At 42.3% G+C, this 15,865-nt stretch overlaps 1 protein-coding gene across 2 annotated transcripts in view; it reads left to right on the top strand.

The window, feature by feature from the left end:
• Cdkal1 (CDKAL1 threonylcarbamoyladenosine tRNA methylthiotransferase) overlaps positions 1-15,865 on the top strand; it is a 525,008-nt gene that overhangs the window by 477,379 nt on the left and 31,764 nt on the right. The window lies entirely within an intron of this gene.

Genomic DNA, 15,865 nt, shown 5'->3' with positions numbered 1-15,865 from the left:
TGATGGGTTTTCCCAGAGTCCGACCACTTGGCTTCTTTTCCCTGTGTGGTTCTGGGAGCTGTAGCAGGAGTTCCTTCTAGTCTGCATCTATGATAAATAGTTTTCCTAGAGCGGCCACATTCCTGGCTAGTTTTGGCTTGGGTCCACAATGCAATATTGTGTTTGGCAGCTGAAGCCATTATTGGAGGAGGGGGGCGGGAATCAAAGAACTATTACACCAAATTTCCTTTTGAAAAAGGCATTGCTGATCAAAAAAGTAGTACTCAAACTGAAAATTGCTCAAATTAAATGACTGTGTCCTTTTTCTTCCTTTCCCAACTCAGTTCTTACCCAAAAATAGACAAATATTGAGGTTCATCGAGGCTTTGTTTTTCTTAGCAGTCACTCTAGAATAGGGTTGTTTGCTTATTTGTTTATTCTTAGTTCAAATGTGTGCAAAAAAAAAAAGTCCCTTGATCACAAGCGCAGTCTCCTTGTGTTGCATTTCATATATTTTCACACTTGTCTGTCATCGATAGGGAGCAGGGAGACTAGGTCTAACCGGAGCCATGATGTGTGCACACACATATGCACCCAGCTAATTACAGGTTGCAGTAGAATTTGGGAGAATTTCAATGTAGCTTCATTATAGGGAAGGAGCATTAAAGGGGAACAGCTAGCGTAGGTGAAGAGAAATACGCAGATGGATTTTTCTTTTAATACAGACATTTTAAGGGGGGATAAGATTTAGTTTGGGATTCTGTCTTCTTAGGTCAACATGAACATTCCTCAGTGTTGTGTTCTTATGAGATTTGTAGCAGGACTTGTTTGTGCTTGAAGGAGTTCCTTTTCCTCGGCAGAGAAGACAGATGCAGGTGTCTGGTCCTGGGGAGCAGGGTTTTCCTCTCGCATCCCGGGTGCCTGGCCAACAAAGCGGAGGCTCTCCCACTTAGGTCTCAGTGTCTCCAGAGCTAAGCCTAGAAGCCAGGAAAAGGAGGGATAGCTGGAGAGAATAATTGCTATTCAGTCTTCTTTAATGAGATGTATGGCCCTGCTGAAAGATTGTGGCTGCGTCTTTTGTTATGCTAATTAGACACCATTAGAGCCTGGCAGTCTTTGATTTCGGCTTAATCCTTTCTGCTTCCTCGGCCCCAGTCCTGACTGGCAAACGCTTGGCAGATAGTGGGCTGTGTCGTACCACGCTGTTATCTATCACTCCTGTGCTGCTGACTTCTTTGGTTGAAAGGTGGATGATAAAAGATTTATTTTAACAAAGGCAGTATGTGTTTCAGGCATTTATTTTTTTACTTAAAAAAATTTAATTTGAAAATGACCGCCCCCACCCCCATTGTTGTTGCCGTGGCTGCTCTTTCCGTCCTACAGAACAGGAGATGGCGGTTTGCATCATCTCTCCTTGGGTGCCAGGATTTCCCTAAAATCTCTGTTTAAGTCCAAAGTTGATTACACCCTAAGATTTTAGGGAAGCTTCAATTCCGGAGGGAGGGATAAAATCGAAGTAAGAATAATTTAATGGCCCAAACCAACAATTTAGCTTGCCTGCCTTTACAACTTACGGATACGCCTGCCTTCTTCTCTAAGACTGAAGCATTGTATTTACATGATTGCCACAATTAAGAGTATTCGTGGTGAATTTTAAAAACAGCATCTTTTGAAAAATGACCGGCATGGTTCTTCTCTAAGTAGTTGGGGGACAGTGTGACCTGTGACATTCTCCAGCAGCACAGTACTCTAGAGCAGCTGTAGCCGTGTGCAGGAGAAGCAGTGTGACCACATGTTTTCTTTTAAGTTACCTGGTAGCCACATTTAAAAAAAAAAAAAATCCTGTGTGTGTGAGAGAGACAGGCAGGCAGAGAAAGAGGGGGAGGGGAGAGGAGAGAGAGAGAGAGAGAATATTGTGGGAGTCAATTCTCTTCTTCCACCCTATTGTTCTTAATGATCAAACTTAGGTTGTCGGGATTAGTGGTTGGTGGCAATGGTCTTTATCCTTTGAACATCTTGGCTGGCCCCCAGTACTCATATTTTAAAAATATTTTTTGAGATTATAACATAATTACATGATTTCCTCTTTCCTTTCCTCCCTCTGAAACCTCCCAAGTACCCCCTTCCACTTTCAAATTCCTGGCCTCTTTTTCTTTAATTGTTGGTGGTATGTGGTGTGTGTGTGTGTATTCCTAAATTCATGACTACAACCTACTCAGTCTATACAACGTTACTTGTGTGCATATAGTTTCAGGGTTGATCATTCAGTATTGAATAACCCATCCCTGTGCGACTCATGTTTGGGCAGTCGTGTTGAGATTTAATAAGTGTAGCTTCTGACACTTCTAGGAAAGACAACCTCACAATAAACCCCTGTTCTGGCTCCTACAGTCTTCCTGCCCCTCTCCTGCAGTGCTCCCTGAGCCTTAGGTGCAGGCAGGAGTCATGTTGTAGATGTATCTGTTGGGACTGGGCTCCACAACTCTGCATTTTGTTTGATTATGGGTTTCTATAATGGTGTCCATCTATTGCAAAGAGAAGCTTCCTTGCTGAGGGGGGAGAACTACACTTCCCAGCTAGCTCCTGGAGGAGGATCCCCAGTACCGCACATTAAAAGTGGAAAGAAACTGGTGAAGATAGAGTTCCTCCATGCGTGGTCTAAGTCAGTATCTCAGAAGTGATGTGTTAACAGAAGAGCAATCTAAAAACTAGTGCAAAATTTAAGATGATTTTATTCATACTAAGTTTTTGTTTTAAAAAGAGGTCTCAGGTATCTATAGCCAAGTATGACATTAGACTTTTGATTCTCCTGCCTCAATGTTTCAAGTGGTACTGGGAATGGAGCCCTGACCCTAGTGCATGGGATGCCAGCACTCTATGGGCAAAGTCACACCCCAGCCTCATGTTGAGATTTTTGTTTTGAACTGATGCATACTTGGCTCACAGTGTTCCACAGCACAGTTCAGTTTGAATTCGTTGCCTATGCCATGTGGCTTTATGTTGAGTACATTGTATTGAAAAGAGGCTGTTGAGTAATCAATCACCTTACCACTTGACTAGTATACCTGTCAGGAGGAAAACCTATGTTTAATCTAATGGGTTAAATATTATGGGCCACATGACCTTGATAAAGTTCCATTCTCTAAGGGGCCTTAGTTTTCTCTTCTGGGTCTGGACTTCCAAATGAGTGGAGCATGGTAACAGGTTGGCAGATAGTGGCTACAGATCACCAGGTTCCATAAATGCTGTCTCGCCCAAACACTGATTCCCTTACTTCTTTTGTTTGCTTTGTTTTTCCCAGTTTATTGTGTCATCAATGAAACAAAATGTCCACAGGTGTCTTCCAGGAAGATGGCCTGTTTAGGAGCCGTTCAAAAGTAAGGCTGGACACATTCCTTCTCAGCTCTTCATTGTAACCATTTGTTGAGAAATGGCTATTTATTTATTTGGTGTTTATTCCTTTGGCTGAGAACAAGGTAGAAGTATGTTCATGTGCCTGGGTTATTCTAATTTGAGTGTGTGTGTTTTGAATCGATCCTTCACCAGTTCGTTCTGTGGGAATCACTCATTGTCTTCTCACAGTTTCGGAGAGCCTCTAGCTAATATATAGTACTTACGTAAGAATAAATACCATTTGCTGTAACTCAGAAGTCCTGAAAAGCTTTGTGTTTCTTTTTAACTTGATGGCCATGTTGCTTATTTAGTAGACCCCCGAATGTATCTGCTGTCGATACAGTCAGATCCACCTATGGACCCTTGCTCCACTCTGCCACTTGCTGGAGCCGTGGTCAGGTCTTCCACTGGGTACTGGTGGGCTGAGAAAAGACAGTCTCTCTTCCAGACTGCAGCCAGATTAATTTTCCAAAAGCACAGCTTTGAACATGCCTGTTTCAAACATACTGTTTCGAACTGGCAATGGCCTCCAGCTGCCTGTACCAGACTCTATATTATGAGGTTTTCCTATGCACATCTTCCTATTATACAGAAGTTCCTGGGGAGAATGACAGCTTCCACTCAACTCCTTCAAGGTTGGTTAATGGACGAGGACTTCAGTGGTGATGGAAAGTTTGGCATGTTTCAAACCTAGAGCCTAATTATCTTGGGTGATCTCCGGTGCCCTAACTAGCCACGTCACCCTCCTCGTATGTAGCCTAACATCTTTGTGACCACTAAGTAAATCCTTAGAAATCTAGAAACAGAATCCATGTTCTCACCAATCAAAAGTCTGAGGAGATCCTCAGATAGCATATGAAGCCTGTAGTTGAGGCCTCCCAATTTGCTTTTAACTACCTACCTGGTACACCCACCAGTGGATTTGAAAGTACCTTGATTTATGATGTTCTTCTTTCTAGTACTGTAAGACTTTACCAGAATAGTACAGTAGAATGAGGGCCGGCATGTTGGGGTATCTATCCCGCCCGGTACCCCACAGCTGGCAAGTCCCAGAGAATCAATCACACAGAGATCTCTATAAGTTATAAAGCTGATTGGCCCATTAGGTCAGGCTACTTATTAGCTCTTATAACTTATGTTACCCCATTATCCTTATCTATGTTAGCCACATGGCTCAGTACCTTTTCCAGCGGGGCAGCTTACATCTTTCCTCTCCGGTGGTCTGGGCAGAACTGGGGAGGGAGCTTCCTGCTTTCCAGAATACTCCCAGTCTCTTTGCTCCACCTCTACTTCCTGTCTGGCTTTCCTGCCTATACTGCCTGCCTGGCCAATCAGCATTTTATTAAAATATGATTGACAGAATACAGACAATTCTCCCACACCATTTCCCCCCCTTTTTTTAAACAAAGGAAAATATCCATAGTCCATTTGTTGGGAATGTGGGCTTAGTATTTCAGGCTACTTCCTGCTGGTTGGGGGTGCTGATGATCTTATGGGGACCTAAAGAAAATTTAGAGTTATAATCAAGTCCTGACTGGAGTATCCTGTGAGTCTTGATCATCTCAGGCAGCAGTCTTGAATCTGTTCTGGATGTAGAACTCTGTTATCTGGGCCATCTGTTCCTATCGGAGATTTCTCAGGTGGTCTTCCTTTTTCGAACCTGATTTTTCTTAAGTCAGAATGAATCCACAGCCTCTCATTTTCTGTGGAAACAAAAGCAAAATCTCTTCTCCAAACTAACATACCTTTTGATTTCAATTTTGAAGCCAAGGTATTTTCAAAATACCTATCTTGGATTAATTCTGTAGCATTTATAAGCAAATGTCTTTTGGCGACTGTTGCTCCTTCCTCAGCATTCAAACAATTAAAAGAGAGCATAATAACACACAGTATCAAGATTCTCTGTGTATTTTCCATCTTTATGTGGCTTTATTTCAACCTCTATTTCTTTTAATTTTACTTTTAACTTTTTGGCTTTTTGAGACAGGTTCTCTGTATATATCTTTGTCCTGGAATAACTCTGTAGACCAGGCTGTCCTTGAACTCAGAGATTCCTCTGTCTCTGCCTCCCCAGTGCTAGGATTAAAGGTGTATGCTACCACACCTTGAACTCACAGAGATCTGTCTCTTCCTCCCAGGCATTGGTATTAAAGGTGTGTACCACCAGACCCAACTACTTTCTTTCTTCCTTTTTTACCCTAAGAACTTTAACCTTTTAGCCTGCATATATTTTTAACATACTGTAAACCATTTAGAGGTTTTTTCCATCTCTTGACTGTATATCTCTCCTTTTTTCTGACCACATGAGCCTTTAATGGTTAGGACTAAAGCCGTGGCTTTGACAGTTAGATCCAGCCCATTCCTTAGCTTTCCAGCCTCATGGCTGAGATACCAGCCAGAGCTGTGTTCACTGCCACAACTCTATGGCGTTTCAAGGTCCCTGCCAGCAAGAAAGCTGCAGCATTCTGCTCACAGACCACACTCAGTTGGACTGCTTGCCTGAAAGAGTTAGAGATTGCCCTGGCAGGACAGCCCAGAAAGCTGGCATTTTAAAACAGCACAGCCTCTTTCCTGCTACAGCTGAAAGCCGAAAAGCATGTGTTCAGATTTTCATCAACACCGTTTAAGTGTTTCACAGCAGGACCTCTTAATGAACTGCAAGGGCTTGCAGCTAAAGCTGAGTCAGGAAGCCTCTCTTAGATGAGAGTGCTTGCTTGCCTCTAGCAAGCAGCACAGACCTGAGAAATTGCTGCTACCAAGAAAATATGCTTTACTCTATTCTTTCCCAAGCTTTCTCAAGCTTTCTGTGGATTCGGTTATCCACGTCTGGGCGCCATATGTAATATGAGGGCCGGCTTGTTGGGGTTTCTGTCCCACCTGGTACCCCACAGCCGGCATACCCCAAGGAAAATCACACACAGGACTCCATAAGATTATAAACTGATTGGCCCATTAGGTCAGGCTACTTATTAGCTCTTATAACTTATGTTATCCCATTATCCTTATCTACGTTAGCCACATGGCTCAGTACCTTTTCCAGCGGGGCAGCTTACATCTTTCCTAGTACTAAGTTGGATCGTGGAATTTAGGGTCCCCTGGGTCTGTCTGTGTTCCTGGTCAGGGTCACTAATATTGACTCCACAGTAAGTTATCTTTATCCCTTTGAAGGGAGAGTTGTATTTTTATATTGCTACCATAATAAAATGTAATTTATAAATGAGGCATAGTAAGAGATTAATAATAATAATAATTGGTAATAAAATTATAACAGTATGACATTATAAATATTACGTGTTGAGTGGTCTCACCACTCTCACAATCTCTCGTTGTGCTGTGGGTACTAATGGACAGACATTATACACTGTGAACAATGGATAATTGTGTCCTGGGTGGGACACACCAGGAGGTTACCAGACAGCACAATGCCACTCGGGCAATGTGTAATTTCAAGGAAGATTTTTCAGACTAAGGTTGGCTAAATGCCACTGAAACTGGGGAAAATGAAAACGTAGACAAGAGGGAGCCCCGCATATTCACTTCTGAAAACTGACATTTTACAGCTGGCAAGATAGTTCCATAGGTAAAGCCTGATGATCTGAGCTGGATGCTCTGTCATAGTACACATGGCAGAAGGAGAGAACCAACTGCCACAAGTTCATAATGCACCATAGCACACATTCCCACAGACACATGTACAAAAATTTAATTAATTAAAATGTAAATAAATAAAGATATCTCATGGCCATATAATATTTATGACCAAATGTTTTTTAAAGAAATATATTTTTCAATCACTTATAGTTTCTTACTTTTTTCATCTTTCTTATGTATAATTGATAAATAAAATTACATATAGTCAAAGTATAGCATGTATTTCTTTTCTTTATGAGATGCTTTTCAATGAAATTTGGCTCAGACTTATCAAGTAATGAGTAACAAGGACATTGGGAAAGGTCAGTAGGGTGGAGGTGGGTCAAGAGTAAAGTTTGTAGAATTGAGCTTTGGTGGGCAGGGTTCTGGAGAGCTGGCTCAGTGGTTAAGAGCACTCTCTGCTCTTCCAGAGGAGCCAGGTTCAGTTTCCAGCACCCATGCCAGATGTCCAGAAGCTCCTGTAACACCAGTTTCAGGGGGATCTTATGCCTCAGCCTCCACAGGTAGCCACACAGACACGCACATATCCCCTACCCCAATACCCACCCCCACATACACATTATTAAAATACATCAAAACTAGATCTTAAAAGGTATAAGGAACCCCATCTACATCTCATGGGAGTCAACATAGTCATATTAATAAGATACCATGTATAGATTTTACTACCAATATCTACCCAAACAGCTTAATTAGTTATGAATTCTGAGTACTTTCCCAAACTGCTTGGACATGATCGAACTTACCCTGTGCGGAGAAAAATAGATTTGAAATACTTGTGCCAAGTCTGTGATAAGGAAGAAGGATTTGTGTGAGTTTATTGACATCATAGATCTCATGCTGTCCATCAATGCTACAACCAATCTTCACACACACACACACACACACACTAAAACTCTGTAGGAAGTATCCTGAAATGTTCTACAATACCAAGCAGGTAGTTAAGCCTCTAAAGATCTTCAGGACCAAGTCTAGCCAGGCTAGGTATAGAGCTTCCTTTGGAGCAGTCTGAGATGGTCAGCTGTCAAGTAGCTAGGTACCACTGCTTTTGGCTCTCTGTCAGTAGGGGAACACAGTTCTGGAATGAAAAGTGAGGTTTGGCCTCCAGCTGGGAAGACGCTACTAGGGTTTGCTTTGTGGTTGGGGTCGTCACATGGCTAGGAGAAAGTGAGTCAGCCACTGCAAGCAAAGGGACTGAGGCCTCTGGCACAGTGGCTTTGGTCAGCCTGAAGTGTCTGGAGTGTAGTTCCTGTGTCCTGTATCATTTTAAGAGAAAGGACTTTGGAAGGACCTGCTATTAAGACTTTTTAGTCTTCTAAATATCTGCCTATTTAGGTTATTTCTCGGTGAACAAAACGAAGGAACAGAGCCAGTGAGACAGTCATAGCCTTTAATCTGTATGCTAATATAGATGACTTTAAAAGCACAGACATTCTGCTTCAAAGGAGTTGAATAAAATTAGCCCTGTTAATAAGCATAGCTAAACAGTGTTTTTTCATACAGAGAATAATGTCTCTTTAAAAAACTAAAATATTTTTATCATCATTTCACAATTAGACACAATTCCTTTAAAAATAAATGTCACCATCTCTTACGAGCCCTCAAGCAGCCCAGGCAACTCCAGGCCAGCTCCGTGGGTTCTGATGGACAGAGGCTCGGGGCTTGTTTTCTGCCGCACATTCCTGAGCTGCATCCCTCCTACATTACAGAATGGCACTGTGCAGTAAAGATGATGTTAAAATTTAATGCTATTGCTGTTATTGCTGTTGACTCTCTTTAGTATACATACACCTGGTTCTTTAATCCCGGGGCCTGCCAGGCGAGAACAAACAGGTACCTGGAGAGCCAGCGTCACACACTCTGCCTGTTGTGAGTGATGAGTCCAAATGGAGAGGTTATCATTTTCATTAGCAGAGAGCAAGACCATGCCTTTCTCCAGGTGTAATTACAGCGGTTCACTGGCAACAGCACACTACAGTAATTAGTCTAAAGGTATATGCAAGGGCAGGCTTCTGCACAGATACTAGAAATATTATTCCACAGTTTAAGGTCACAGCCTTGTGTTTAACATGTTCCAGGTATCTTGAGGGGGAGGGGGAGAGGGACTAAATTTAATTTGACTGGAGCTAATGAAAGACATTTGACATTTCCCAGAGTCATGCATTCAGAAGTCAGTCAGGTAGAAAAATTGTATTGTATTATCTCCAATTTAAAAAAAAAAAAAAGCCTTAGCCAGAGAAGTACCATGTCATAATATTTTGTAGGGCAAACAGAGATAAAATTCAAGTTGGTTAGGACCGTGATGTAAATGATCATAAGCACATCTGGTTTAATCTCCATTCTTTTTTAAAACAGGTGTAGATAGAAAAAAATTTTGTTCTGTTTTTCAGAGATAGGGTCTCACACTGTAGCCTAGGCTGGCCTGGAATTCGGTATATAACCATATGGACTCAAACCTGTGATAAGCCTCCTGCCTCTGCCATCCAAGTACGGGAATTTTAGGAGTCTGTCTCCAAGCCCAACTCAGAAACAGCACTTGTTAGATTCTTTCAAGAGAAGATCATTTCTTTACACTTTATAGCTTAGTAAGCAATAAATGTTACTCTCATAGGCATGTGTATGTGTGTGTATGTAAATGTTTACAAATTTTCCAAATAAGCTCTGATCTTTGTGGAGTTCTGTGGCTTTTTTTTTGTTCCATTTTTTAGTCACATTGAAATACTGAAACTTTTATTACCCAGAATTAAAAATAGAAGTTACATTGGCATTTTTTTCCAAACCCACTTGTTGGGTTTTCTAAATACAACAGTGGTGTGGAATATTACATTAATCGTGTAAAGGTGTGTTACATTTGTTCATGCTGTATTTGCTTCATTATGTAAAGATGTGTTGGGTTTGTTTCACCTTGCTTGCCTAAGGCACTTGATTGGTCTAACAAAAAGCTAAACCGCCAATAGCTAGATAGGAGAGGGATCGGTGGGGCTGGCCGGCAGAGAGACTAAGGAGGAGGAGAAATCTAGGCACAAGAAGAGAGAGAAGAGAAGAAGAGAGAGATGCCCGGGGCCAGACAGACGGAAAGCCTCAGCCAACCAGACAGCCACCAGACAGACATGAAAAACAGGAAAGTAGCACATACAGGAAGAAAGAAAGGTAAAAGGCCCTGAGGCAAAATATAGATTAAAAAACTAGGTTAAAGTAAGTTGTAAGAGCTAGTGGGACAAGCACAAGATAAGGCCAAGCATTCATAACTGATAACAAGTCTTCGTGTCATGATTGGTTTGATGGCCCAAAAGAAAGCCTGCTCCATAACAGAAATATAAAAATAAGGAAAAATTAGTAAAGGAAACACTTTACTGAACATGCAGTGCACAGATGAAGCCTCATGAGTTTAGAAACCCCCCCCCCTCCGCTTTGCTTTTTCTGATATAAAGAGGATTTAGCTTGTCTTAGAGAATTACAGACATTAACCAAAGTACCCCAACTTAGTCTTAAATTTGAGTAATAACTCCTTTCTTCTAGCAGTTGTTTTCCATTTTTCTCTTCAGATTTTTACGTAGTGTTTGAGAAGAAAGGCGGGAAATAGAGCAGTTCTGATGGAGTGTGCAGTCAGCAGCCAGATTCTGTGGGAAACCACTGCTTTCTCAACATGCCATGTGTTTACGCATGTTCTCCAGCAGGGTGGTTAGACCTGACCCTCCCTCTCAGCTTCAGTACTTGGGAAATCTTAGCCTGTGTCACAGCCACTGGTGATGTAACAGACTCAAAGCCTGCACAGAAACTGAATTTGAAAAGCATTGCTGTTCGTCCTCTATTGTGTTTCTACAACTCAGGAGAAGTCAGGTACTGCAGAATGATGTCTGCGAAACTGAGCTTTCAGTTTAGTTATCTCTAACAGGAGGCATGGAGAGCTGGCTCACCTCACAGGATTCTTTCTCTTGGTCTCTGCTGCTGTGCAGGTGACCCTGTCTCCAGAGGTCCCTCTCGAGTCCAAGACTACTAAGCTAAGCATCCTCCAAGTTCACTTGTTGTTGCTGCTGTTTTTCTCTGAGGGAAAACTGCCTTTATTTTCTATTTTCTGCCTTACTTGCAAGAAATGAGAAGAGGGGGCAGGCAGGGGGAGATTGAGAGTACTGAGATTCATCCTCTCACTTGGGTTCTCCAAGACCGGGACCACTGGGTCACACTGACTGTCATGGGCAAGGACTGTGTTTCCCAGCAGCTCTCGGAGCCCCACCCCCACCCTCTTCCCTCAGGATCTTGTGAGAATCTCTGCACACTGTCCCCACGTCATCCAGTCATCCAATCTGTTAAACAGATAGTTTTACAGGACGTTTTATAGTTCATCTTTCACAGAATGACCTTTTAGAGTTAGGTTAAAATAGGTTAAATGAAGTTCTGTACATCCTGGGGAAAATTGCTTTTTCCACTGACATTTGATGAATAAATTGCACAGTATACTTAGTGGATACTGAGACCAGGAGCCACTTTGGAAAGTCCAAAGAACTGAATTAAGAAACAAGCAAGTGGGACACATTATCCCTACTTCCCAGACAGTATCAGGGATTTTCCTGGTAGAGCTTTGTAAAGGGAAACTGAGTTTGTCATAGAAACACCCAGTTTGGGGCTCATACTACTAAGGAGAAAAACGCTTCAGCTCCAAGGGGTCACATAGTAAATAAATAAACATTTCATTTAACCAACTGTAAAATTACATACTTACAAAACAAGAAAAGAAAAACAAGAGGCATCTTTCTGAAGGTTGTTTTGCTTCATTTTGGATTGTTTTTTTACTTTTGGGTTTTTTTGAGATAGTATTTCTCTGTGTAACAACAGTCCTGGCTGTCCTGGAACTCATCTTGTAGACCAGGCTGGCCTCAAACTCAGAGAGATCCTCCTGCCTCTCCCGCTGCTCCCCCTGCTCCCCTTCCCCTCCCCCCCAGTACTGGGATTAAAGGCATGTGCTACCACCACCCAACTGCTTAGTTTTTTTTTAAAGAGATTTATTAATTTTCCAACAGGATTTAGGTTGTGGGTAGCCCTTTGAGGGACTTGTGAGTGCTCTATGGTGGCCATTAAAGATCAAGTTATTAGTTTAAGTGCAGAAAAAAATGGCTGTCATTTTCAGGCAGTCTGCATATGCTTGCTTACTATGAGAAAAGAAACAGCCTGGATTACACAATCTCTCCTTTGCCAGATTCCCATGAATCTCTGTGCTCACATCACTTCCTACAGTAAAAAATGACATAAAAGTTGGTTGAGAAAAGTCTTTTAATTTTTATTTGTTTGTTTGTTTGTTTTAATTTGTGTGCGCATGTGTGCATGTGTCATGTGTATGCAGGTTTCTGATGAGTCCAGCAGGGGCATATGATTCACCAGAACTAGAGGTGTAGGTAGTTGTAAGCCACTTGATGCAGGCTCTGGGAACCAAGTGCCAAGGTCGCCTAAGTGCTCTATTCCCCTCTCAACTCTCTGGCTTCTACCAACTTCCCTTGGCGACGTGAAGGTCAAAGCATAGTCAGGTTGCTTTCATCTTGACAGACACCCTGTACGCTGCTCTGTTCGCCTGCCCACATCCGTAGCCCCCCATGTGCTTTTGGCTTAGGTATTATGGGGTTTATTTGGGGTTTTGTGTTTCTTTGTTGTTGTTGTTGTTGTTGTTTTCCCATCTCCCTTGGGTGCTGCTAGATCACATGTTCCTTCTGTGTCCCAGCATGCCTTTCTTCCCCTCCTGGAATGTCAAGGTTGTTCTGAAGCCATCCTTAGAATGTTCTATAGATCTTCCAGGGGAGGCTTAACTCTTTCTGCAGAGTGTGGTGTTGCGCTGCTACTGGAGGGCTTTCGAAAAATATGTCTTCCAGTGTCTTATATACTTTATTACAGGGTTGTGTTTGATCATTTTACAGAGTACCATGACCTTGCATGCTTGTGGGTGGCTCTACCCATTTGGGGAGTGCTGTCACTGAAGGGAGGTAGCTATAGAAGGCCAAATCTTAGCAGGTCAGATGAGTGGACTTGTGAATTGGTGTTGGCTAAGGCCCAGTACATGCTCTTTCACTGTATAAGATAAACTCTGGTCCCTTCTCATGGAACAGCCCTGCTGCTAGCAAAGGAGCTAAGAGGTGTGGTCTGGTGTGTCTAAGGAGGCCTGTGGCTTGACCCCTCTTGCCAGATGCCCTGTTTTTATCTCTGGGTCAGAGCCTTCTCACTCTGCTTGCAGAAGCAGTCATGATAAGGCACATCACGCTGGTCACTGTATATCTTGATAGATGATGAGTCTTTAATAGAATTAAAGACTTGGGTAGGGATCACATTTAGAAAACATAGAAAGCAAATGGTTCTTCTAAAATGAGGTTTGATGACTAGGGTACAACTCCATGGCAAAGCACTGAATTCCATGCCCAGCATTGAAAGATTAATTAAAAAATAGAGAAGACATGAGGCTTACATACACTATGGCAAATCTGTAAGGTCTTTATTGTTCTCAAAGCCAAGTGCTTCTTCTATAGCTTCTAGGGTGACTTCATGGTTATGATTGATAATCAGTCTAAATCTTCATTCATAGAAGTCGCAAAAGGGAGCATTGGTAGTTTTTACTGTGGCTTTTTACAGGTGGGGATGGATCGCAGCAGTTCCCATCAGGGTCCAGCTTTCTTCCACTGTCTTTTGTTTAGTATCCCCTGGGAATTGTTAGAGCTGCAGCAATGACCCAAGGTCCGTGGCTGAGAAAGGTGTTTGCTACTGTCCATCTCCACACACTACAGTTCTGAGCCCCTTTGGCAAATGATAGTTAAAGGCTCATCTATAAATGGTTCTCTGATTGATCATAATACCAGCTGCCTACATCAACCTACAAAGTTTTTGTTTGTTTGTTTGTTGTACTTTATACCTGTATTTTACTGTTAGCATTTTTATCTCCACATGAAATGGAACAGCCCAGATGTGGGAACAACTGGCCACATAAATTGCAACAAGCATAGCAAAACAGCAAATAGCACACACCTTCAACATTCTCACAGTGTTAACGCTAGATGAAGTATAATTGCAGATTACCTTAAGAACCATCGACAGATACTTATCCTAAGTCATAAGCAACTCACACTGTGAGCTGTGTGTAAATATCCAGCTTTCTCCAGAAGAATAAACACCCATGAAACCTACTATTTACCAGTCTTTTTTAATAAATGAAACTCTGGAAGCTCATCGTAGAAATTGGAGGAACTTTCCTTGGCGTCTATTTGGATTGTTTTAAAGAGATGTATTGCAGGAGTATGCATTGCTTTTCAGGGAGTGAGATCAGTCTTGTTCAAAAAGAAAAGGAAAGAAAAGAAAAAAGAATCATCAGAGACCTCACAGCCTTTGGCTAAGGAGACTGCATTTGAATGGGGTGGTGAGCTAGATGGCACATTGGGGTGTACTTAGGTATTGGCAATGTAAGAGGGAGTGGGGAGTTTACTCTGTTGTTTTTTTAATTGTTAGGTGGTCTGTTCAGTGCAGCTGTGTTTATGGTTTCTAAATGATAACTGCCTGAACACAGTGACAAGTCCCCACAAATGAGACCAGGACTTTCTTGGGGAAAAAAAATCATCCTGCCAGTATGGGGTGTATTTACCAAGTAGCAAGAGCACAAGCAATGCCAGGCAGTTTTACAGCTGGTTTGATGGAGCAGACATTTTTGACAAGGTTGAGTTTTGTTTTTTAAGTAATTGATCCTTTAAATGATACATTTCACGGTGGAATAAAGTTGGAAATGACAATCGGAAGGATGCATAGTCACATTTCTTTAACCATTGTTTGACTGACTTAACTCATGCTCATTAAAAATGGCTGCATAATTTGGAAACACAGGCCTAACATGCCCATTGTTAGTTGCTTCCTAAAATGTACTTTTATCACTTCTTTGATAATTTCATAGTTTATTTTATCATATTCACCCCATATTTCTTTCCTCAACTCCTTAGAGATCCACCTCTCCTCCCCACCCTCTCCCAGCTTTATGTCTTCTCTTGTTTGAGTTGTCCACTGAGCCCAGTTTGTGCTGCCCATATGCTCATGGGTGTGAGGCCATCTGCTGGGGCGTGGCTGACCTACCAGGACTGAACTCTTAAAGAAAATGAACTTTCCTGTCCCCATAAGGAATCATCTATCAGTGGCTCCTCAGAGATGGGAGTTGGGAGTCCTCCCTGCTCTGTGTTAGAATGCTAAGTGGCCTGATCTTGTGCCGACAGCTACAATTGCAAAGAGTTCATGAGGTCAGCCTTCTTGTCGTGTCCAGAAGACACTGCTTTGCTCCCATCCTCTCTTACCGCAGGCTCTTATGCGCTTTCCATCCCTTCTGCCCTGTTCACGAATCTGAGGCTTGTGGGAGTGGGGTAATAGATGTCTCTTTGTGGTTAAGCACTCCACTAATGCTAATTCTCTGTGCCTTAACCAGCTGTGAGCTTCTGCTTTAACTACCATTCACAGCTCAGAGAAACCTCTCTGATGAGGTCCGAGAGCTGCACTAATACAAGGGCATAAAGATAATAATTTTGAGGGCAGTTTGATACTGTGCCCACTTAGCAGGATAGTAGTTGTGGATTCACCTCTGGGGCCTATGAGCTTCCCAAACCATGGATTTTTGGTCAGATTAGCAATACCAGGCAAATATTCCCTCCTGTAGAATGAGCCTTAAATCCCATTTGAAAAAAGGAGTGATTAGGACTGGAGAAATGGCTCAGCGATTAAGAGCATTGCCTGCTCTTCCAAAGGTCCTGAGTTCAATTCCCAGCAATTGCATGGTGACTCACAACCATCTGTAATGAGATCTGGTGCCCTTTTCTGGCCTGAAGGCATACACGCAGCC

The sequence above is a fragment of the Myodes glareolus genome, chromosome 14 (genome assembly GCF_982192425.1).
Source record: "Myodes glareolus chromosome 14, mMyoGla1.1, whole genome shotgun sequence".
Lineage (NCBI taxonomy): Eukaryota > Metazoa > Chordata > Mammalia > Rodentia > Cricetidae > Myodes > Myodes glareolus.
This window is presented reverse-complemented; position numbering and strand designations above follow the sequence as displayed.